This window comes from Rhinolophus hipposideros (genome assembly GCF_964194185.1).
Source record: "Rhinolophus hipposideros genome assembly, chromosome: 10".
NCBI classification, from domain to species: domain Eukaryota; kingdom Metazoa; phylum Chordata; class Mammalia; order Chiroptera; family Rhinolophidae; genus Rhinolophus; species Rhinolophus hipposideros.
The window spans coordinates 6199632-6209038 of NC_138056.1; positions in this window are offsets into that span (position 1 = coordinate 6199632).

The window sequence follows — 9407 nt, forward strand, 5'->3', positions numbered from 1 at the left end:
GGAAAGATTCCGACAGCTCACCCTGCTCCAAGGTCTTGTCCTGGCAATATTTCCTTGGGTGGGTTGGGAAGACTTGGCCCACAAGAACAGTGTGGATGGAGGGAATTAATTGCCTGTCAGAAATGTTCTGGAAAGCTGAGCGGTATCTATAATACCAAGCAAGTACATTCCTGCTGTGTCACGGCAAGGGCTGTGGGGTCAGTCCTTTGTCTACAAGGTCCCTGAGGTGGTAGTCACTGCTCTGGCTCCTTCTTGGGCCCAACTTGATGTCTCAAGTTGCTTTTCCCCACCTCTGGTCTAAAAATCTTCCTTCTTTCATATACATCATTCCCAAATCCCAGAAACAAATTTTTTCAAAAGAGCAGGAGTAGGTGGAATTAGCAACACACAAAAAGCATCAGGATTCTACAAAGTTTAGGATTCTCCATCTCAAAAGGAACGAAGGCCTTCTTTTATGCCCAATGTCTAGAGCTGCCCTGGCCACCCACTCCATTTTCAAGGACAAAATGGCTGTTTCAGAGGGTCCTTGTTTAGAAGCTCTCCTGGCCTCCCAATTCCACATAGCTAGTTTTCTTTGGGAAAGGAATGTATTTGAGGAGAGATGAGGACAGAAAACCACACAAGAATATCGCTCTGTCCTGCCTGGGCATGGGGAAAGGAGAATGGGGGAGAAGGAAGGGGGGGCAAGGCAGTGCTCACAGTATAGCAGAGTGGGCTTGGGTTCTGCCTGTTTCTCTACGAATAAAGCTAAACATCCCTCCTCCCTAACTGTGGAGGATGGGAGGAGAAAAACAGGGCGACTGGAACACAGCTGTCAGTGTGTCAGCAGATTTCCCTCGGATCAAAACAAGCTGTTCCAGGAAAGAGAAGTAAACAGAGGACTTGGAACCCTGGGTGGGGCGGGGTGGAGATGGGCTCGCCCTACCCATGTTGAGGGCAGAAACCTGCTCCTTTCTGGGTCGCCCACTTAGGGGCTCACGGATGGAGGGGAAAGGAGGACAGGAAAGAGCCCCTTGGGTAACATCTGATTTCAGGATCAGGACTCAGGCTCCAAGGCCTTTCTCAACGCCATGGCTACCTCCCCATCTTGTTTTGAAGTCAGCTCAGCTCTGTTTCCAAACACACCAGCCCAGGAAAGACCCCAGGCAATTTTCTACAGGAGCCTCTGGAAAAGGGAGAGAAGTGAGACAGGTTAGCTAGCCTGTGGCTAGGTAGACAGGGAGGTCTGTGGTGGAATAAACAAAGACAGCTGTATCCTGAAACTCCAGGTTTTGAAAGCACTCCTTGGCTCCAGGACATAATGTAACAAGGCCTTGAGGTTAATCACAAAATTCCTTTTGGTTTAACAAATTTCTTTAGAAGGCGCCAGTTACCATCTTCAAACAGCTCCCCTTCCCCAAACAGGCAAGGGAAGGTATAAAAGAGCTTTTGCCTCAGTCACTGGTCACCCCCATTCACCCTCACACTCGGGAGCTCTGACCCTATGCTTTCAATAAACTATCCTCTTTTTAAAAAACTCTTTGCCTCTCCTGGGTCTGTGTTTCCATTCTTTGGTCTACGAGACACGATCCCAGCACTCACTCATTCCAAAGTCCCCTACATCATTTGGGGACTCACAGAGACATATTCCTCCTTCAGAAGTGGGGTGGGAAAGGGGTGGTACTTAAGGTACACCAAGGACAGGACAAGGATAATATTGCTGCCTCCAGTTGAGAATGTGCCAGAGCTCCACCCCTGTCCCTTCTGGGTCCAGGTCCCGAGCTGTGGCCTAGGTCACCTTGGGCTCTCATACGAGAGACCCTCGGCTGGGGCCATTTCCTCTGAGGTGTGAGGCCCCTGGGTGAGGGCCTGGGTGAGGAAACTGCACAGTCACTGTGTGCTGGCCAGGAGCCCTTCCTGCCTGCTTGCCTCACAGCAGCCCTGAAAAAAACCACAACCTGGACCCACCCTCAGCCCCTACTGGCCTCTCCTGCCCTGACAGGAAGCTGGGCCTCAGCCTGGGCTCCAGCCAGTCAGCCTCCACCTCAAAGCAGCATGACCCTGGGCACCCCCTTAACCTCTCCCAGCCCTGCTTTCCTTCCTTGTTCCCACTTCATAATTCTGACAAGTATTGTTTTGCCTGGAAGTCTCTTCACCCAGTGGCCCCTGGCCCAACCCTCCCTTAGCTCCTTCAGGCTTCTGGCCAGAGGCCACCTTCTCAGTGAACCCTCTAACCCACTGGGCCTTGGGCTCCTGCAGGGCGGGGTTTCCGTCTGTTTGTCCTCCACTGAATCTCTGCACCCAGCAGTCCCTGGTACATTCCTGGCACAAAGTGGACCTTGGTAAACATGTTAACCAGTCTGTAAAGGTCAGTCTATCCACTGTGAGGCTCTCAGTAACTATTTGTGATATTCATGGGCTGACTGAAGGAAGGAAATGAGTTCTCAGGTCAGCAGCAGCCCCACAAATTCCATGATGGGCCCAGACCTGGAGGCTTGTCCAGCCTGGGCTCCCAGGTCAAGAGACGAGGACAAAGGGGGAGGGCTCCTTCCCTGTGGACATGACCCAGCAATTCACATGGAAAGTCTGGGGAGAAGCTGGCAGAAGGTATTGAAGGAGAGGGCATCAGGGTGGACAGTCCCCAGACCCTGGCTTATTAGCAGCGGAGGAGGTGGGCCAGCCCACCTGCATTTCATACTCCCATTTTCTTGGCCCACATGGGCCAAAAAGGGCTAGGAGGGGATCTATCCTGAATGAGAAGGAGACTTCTCACACATTTGATCCATGTCTCCCTTGGGGGTCGCAGGGCCTCTGGGCTCTGGGTCCCTGATGCCCTTTCCTGGTCACTGCCAGGGCAGATCCAATTGGGGCCCTCACCCCTCCTAGGGCCAGGCCTCCAGGAAATAACTGATGGTGTCAGTCTCCTGCATCCGGATCTCTGGGACTCCCTGCCATGTACATACATCCCAACTCCTGGGCAACCGAACGCCCTTCTCCAACTTCCCTCAGCCCTGCCCAAGTTGGCCTGTCTGGAGCCTGCCCTGTCCTTCTGCCAACTCCTTCACTGACTCATGGTCACCTCCCTGTGTCCTGAAGCTTCTGCTCCTAAGAGCTCACCACACCCACCTATCCCCTCCCCATGCTGCGCACCTGTGTCCTTGCTCCCTAGCCCTCAGCAGAAGGAACAAGGGACAAGGGACCTGGTCCCCCAACCCTTGCCTCCCTCGACCACTGCTGTGCTCCTCCGGGGGCCCTCAGATCTCCTTGGCACCCTTGTTGTCAACTAAGCAAGTCCCAGCTTTCACGAACCCCACCCATTGGCCTGTGCCCACCTTGTCAGCCTCTCCTCAGGCCCCACCAACCAGGAATCCTGCCATCAGCCCCTTTGGGCAGGGAGCTGGGCCAGTGCTGACACCCCACCATCTCCTACCCCTGGGTTTGCACAGCCCCCAAGAAACTCTCTGCCTTCTCCAGGGCCTGCCTGCAGCCCCCACTACCACGTCGTCCCACTTCTGCTGGGTCCCTGCCCATGGTCAGTCCTCAGGCCTGAGCCTTGTTGTCCCCCAGTGATCCTACTGGAGCATTGGTGGCTCAGACTGTCCTTGAACCTCTGGAGGAGACTTTTCTGCTCTGATCCCCCTTGGCCCACTTAAGTGGCATCCGCGAGTGAGGCGTGTGCGGGGCAAAGGCTCCTGCAGGCAAAGCCGCCCCTGGAAGCTCCTGACCTTGACGCTATGAGGGAGGCCTGTGCTCTCACTGGCCCAGAGTGTCAGGGGTCACCACCACTCCCTCCACCAAATGCCAAGGTCAAATGGGCAGGGACACAAGTTCTAGGGAAGAGCTGGGGCTATTATTATTCTCCCTCTTGCAAGTTATGACAAGTAGTTTAAAATAGCCAGAGGGCTCAGGATGCGTGTGGGAGGGAGGTGCTGCCAGAGGAGCCAGGACAGCTGGGAAGGGGGAGGGACCTGGGACAATCAGCAACTGTGGGCACAGGGTGACCGGAGAGGAAGGTGACCAGTCCCACAGTGTGCCTGGTGTGCCCACCCACCTCCTGGGTTTCCCCAAATAACCCTAGTTTTAAATATTTTGACTCCGTTGTCGTATCACAGGAAAACAAAAAAATTTCCAAAGCAGAATGTTTTCAGGACATGGATCCTGATCTTTGGAAAATGTGGGTCCCATCACCAAATGGAGAACCTAGGGGGAACCCTTCATCTAGTACTCTTAGAGGTCCGGGACACCCCTCGCCCCATCATGGACGGAAGGAAGGTGGTGGCAGTCAGGAGCCAGGGTGCCCGTTCTGGGAGGGAGTGGGCATGTAGCCCCAGTCCCTAAGCCCCCCAGACTCAGCTCGGGTTTCGGGCTGCGGCTGCGTAGTCCGGGTGGGCGGTACCAGCTCGCGGCTTCTGCTGCTGGACTGGAGGAGAAAAGGGCGGGCTCGGCTGCCCCCTCTCGGCCGCAGCCGGAACAGCAACCTGAGGGCACTGACCGTGGCGGACTCCTTACCCGCCCTCAATTGTCAGACGGGTGGGGCAGGAAAAGCAGCCAACCAAGGGGCACCAAACTTGCTGCTTAAAACTGAAGTCTTCACCCAGGCCCAGGCCCACCATCTGTTCTGAGTGACGTTGGGTAATCTGCCTGCCTTCTCTAAAATGTAGGGCTGATTTAGACAGGGAGAAAGTGCCAGGGGGTTCCCAGATGCTTACGTGGAGAAGGACTCAGACAGCATAATGGGAACGACTGTTTTGATTATTCAGTGACCTCTACTACCTGAAGAGTTAGGGGGTGTCTTGGGGGCCGTGAAGAGACTCTCCCACTGCCCTGACCCCCATGGGCAGTATCAGCAGGGCCTCCTCTGGTCTGGGGGCCTCTGGAGCCAGGTGTTGTCTGAGCCAGGCTGTGCATGCCAGGCTGGTGGGGGCAAGCACTCCTACTTCTCCGTGCAACCCAAAGGCAGCTGATATTTTAAAACAACCTTTGATGCATTAAAAAAGCCTCAAAGACAACCAACATCATTAGGGTGTTATTATGGGTTGAATTGTGTAGCCCCCCAATAAAGATATGTTGAAGCCCTAACCCTCAGTGCCTCCGAATGTGACCTTAGCTGGAAATAGGTCATTGGAGGTGTAATTATTTAGGATGAAATGGAGTAGAGTGGGCCCCTAACCCAGCATGACTAGGGTCCTTACGAGAAAACGCACTCACACACAGGGAGAAGCCGTGTGATGATGAAGGTAGAGATTGGGTTTATACAGCTGCAAGCCAAGGAATGCCACAGACTGCCAGCAAAACACCAGAAGCTGGGAAGAGGCAGGGAAGGATTCCCCTACTGCTTTCAGAGGGAGCACAGCACTGCGAGCCCTGGGGAGGAGGTGTGTCAGGCAGGGTGTCAGCTCCCGCCCCCCACGTAAGGACACAGGACGTGGTGAGGCCAAAAAGGAACACCCACGGAGCCATAGGTAGGGGAGTCATATGACTATAGTCTCTCTGGCAGTCGGGTTGGAGACACAGAAAGCAGGATTCACACGATGCGCAATCCGCCATCTGCTTCTCTGCCAACCAACCAACCAACCCTCGCTAACTGCAATCCGCCGTGCTAACTGCAATCCGAATATCCTGGACATGGCCAGGCTCTCTGGGCACAGCCAGGGATTCTCAGGGCACCACCAGTCCTTCTGGGCACAGCCAGACTTCCTGGGCTTCAATCTGCCATGCTAACTGCCACAGCAGTTATATTAGTGGCCAGTGGTTCCCTGGTTACAGCTGACGGCCGACTAGGCACAGCTGATGGCCATCCGATCACAGCTGATGGCCATTTACTACCCGAGCCAGCACCTTTCCACATGAGGCCGAGAGCCTGGAAACTGCACTCCTGGCTCTGTCCCAACAAGGTGTGTGGACTTCTGGCCTCCAGAACTGTGAGACAATACATTTCTGTTGTTTTAAGCTTCTTCCCCCTACCCCCATTTGCCGTACTTTGTTATGGCAGCCCCAGGAAACTAATGCAGGTAGGAGCAAAGGACGCATGAAAATGACCTGTGGAACACGGTGGGTCTTCAGGAATGAGAGAATGAATGAACCTGACAAAATCACACATAGATGCAGCTATCACAGGCTTCAGATGCTTTCACATCTGTCACCCAGTGTCACCCACAACTTCATGAAACAGGGGTGATCGTCCCCACTTCACAGATACAGAATCCAGGGAGCAGAGAACTGACTTCTGACCCCACAATGGTAGAGGCTCCTGATCCTGTCGACCACCTCCCCGCCTCTGCAAACAGGGGCTATCATTTACAGAAGTGTGCAAAACACTGTGCTCTGTGATGAGAAGAAATCATCAGACAGGCATTATACCTCTCCCAATAACCTGAAGTAGGTATTCCTGAAACCTGAGGGCAACTGTCATACGGGGTGTCAGGCGGGGTCTCTGGTCCCACTCCAGACATAAGAATGCAGGATATGGTGAGGCCAAACAGGAACACCCACGGAGCCATAGGTAGGGGAGTCATACCGCTATATTCTCGCTGGCGGCTGGGTTGGAGACATAGGAAGCAGGAGCCACACTGTCTGCAACCCGCTGTCCTAACTGCAATCCGCGCTTGCCAGCCACCATCTTCTTTCCAGCCCTCATTTTTTTTTTTGCGTAGCCATAGCAATTAGCGGCCAGTGGCTCACTGGTTACAGCTGACGGCCAACTAGCCACAGCTGATGGCCATCTAATCACAATTGATGGCCATTTACTACCTGAGGTAGCACCTTTCCACGTGAGGCTGAGAGTCTGGAAACTGCACTCCTGGCTCTGTCCCCACAGCAACTGAGTCTGGAGTTTGAACTGCTCAACTAATATTCCGACATAGGAATTGGGCTATATAGAATGAGAATTTATTATCAGGACACCGGTGGTCTGACAAGGCAGCGGGTTAACACCTCCAAAAGCTGCCTTAACATTATCAGACCAGCTTAGGGTATTTAAGGGAAAATCTGGGCATTCCTCCAGAGACTGCATGATGATGCCGGAGGTCTGTTCTTCTTCATGATGCCCCCTGTCATTGTAACTCCTTGGTGGCATCAGCGGTGAGGGGAGTAACCTGGGAAGAATGCTGAGCAATAGTTTGTAATTAGCAAGCATACGGGCATTAATTATGAGCTACAGGGTAATCCTCTAAAATAAAGAGCCAAGAGGGCACAAGGGAGGGCAGGGCAGCCCAGAGGCATTCTGAGTTCAAGCCGCAGGGCTCCTATTACAGAGGTCCCACCTGGTCCCCTGCTTCCCCTGCTTCATTACCAGCCCCATTTTATTTTTCAAAACTATTTTTTTCAGTTACAGTAGACATTCAGTATTATTTTATATTAGTTTCAAGTGTATAGCACACTGGTTAGACATTTACATAATTTATGCAGTAATTTCCCCATTAGTCTAGTACCCACCTGGCACTATATACAAACCGTTTCCCTGAAAATAAGACCTAGCCAGACAATCAGCTCTAATGCGTTTTTTGGAGCAAAAATTAAGACCTGGTCTTATTTTACTATAATATAAAACCGGGTCTCTAATCTAATCTAATCTAATCTAACAAATGTAATACAATGCAATACAATATAATTAATATAATACAATACAATATCGTAATATACTGGGTCATATTAATTTTTGCTCCAAAAGACGCAGTAGAGCTGATTGTCCAGCTAGGTCTTATTTTCAGGGAACCAGTAGTTGTTACAATATTATTGACTATATTCCCTGTGCTGTACTTTACATCCCTGTGACTATTTTGTAACTACCTATTTGTATTTCTTAATTCCATCACCTTTTTCACCCAACTCCCCAACCCCCCCCTCTGGCAGCCATCAGTTTGTTTTGTATACCTATGATTCTGCTTGTTTTGTTTCATTTATTTTGTTCTTTAGATTCCATATCAGTAAGAGAGATCATGTGGTATTTGTCTTTCTCCGTCTGAGTTATTTCACTTAGCACCATACCCTTTAGGTCCAATCATGTCGCATTAACATCCCCATTTTAGAGATGAGGAAATGGAGGCCCAGACAGGTGCTATAACTTGCCTGAGGCTGCACCGCAGGGAGGAGGAGAGTTAATGAATAGGATCTGGGTCCTCCTGGAGACTGTTCTGTTCCCAGAGGACAGCCATCCTGTCTGACAGGTGAAGGGAAGGTAGGCTGGGGCTGTGTTGGGAAGTCCAGGTGGGGATGGAGATTGAAGAGTGCTGAGCAAAGTCCCTGAGGCAGGAGACTGCAGGGTGTGTTCTAGAAGCCAGTGGAGCCAGTAAGTCCGGTGGGCAGGGACCAATCCAGGACAAAGAATTTTAGGGGCCCTCTTTAAGAGAAGTAATTTTTAAATCCTCCTTTTGCAAATTCTATAAAACCATTGAACACAGTGCTAGGCCCTTCCAGGGCCTGGGAAGGGGCTCTTGCAAAGGGGAGGGCCCTGAAGTTTGCCCTGCATTCATTCCAGGTGACTCAGCCTCTGGGCAGGCCCGAGTGTGTGTACAGATGGTTGGGGACGGGAGTGGGAGAAACACGAGGAGGTGGTCCTGGAGCTCGTGTGGCTGACCACCTGCATGGAGCCTGGGTTTGGGCCGCTGCTGTCTCATGGGGATGTGTAAGACAGGCTCTGCCCGTAGGGTGCTCGTGAGGGAGGGAAACACCCCCCAGTGTGGGCATCAGGCCCATGTGGAAGACAGGGGAGATGAGTGCTTCACAGACCAGGAAGCCGGCTTCAAGGGCACCTTTCAGCAGCAAGCTGACATGAAGAGCCGGGCTGGGCTCCCCACAGGGATCTGGTTCCCAATTAGGCTCCCTTCCTGCCCCCCCACCCTTTGGACATCTCAAGGTGCCTGGAATTGGGATGATGGGCTTCAGGCCTGCAGAGAAGTTAGGCCTCCCCCAGCACCCAGCCGCTTCCCCGCTCCATCTGCCAGGTCCCTCTACAGGCCACAAGGGTTTTTTCTCTAGGGGTAACCTGGTCTCCTCTCCCCAGCTGTGCCTGGAGCACGCGGCCACTGCCAGGATGAGCAGTGAAGCCTGAACGGAGCCTAGAATGGGGGCGGTGGGGAGGACGACACATAGTGCGTGTGTGTTCCGGGTGGGCAGTGTCCTCTCCTCCTGTGGTGCTGGGTGGCGGAGAGCGTGCACAGAGGGGAGAGTCTGTTGAAGACTGAAATGGTGTGTGCGTGTGTGTGGCTGGGGAGACACATTCTGAATTTATGCACAAGAAACAACGGGGTCGCGGACTGGGCGGTGGCCTGGGGAGGAGGCTGGGGCAGAGTGAGCCACAGAAAGGGCTGGAGAAAAGTTCCTCCAGAGTGCGGGGAGGGGGGCCCCAGTCAGCCTGAACTTCACTTGACTGGGCAACCAGTTCTGCTCCCACTATGAGCAGACAGGAGGCAAATGTCACTGGCCTGGAG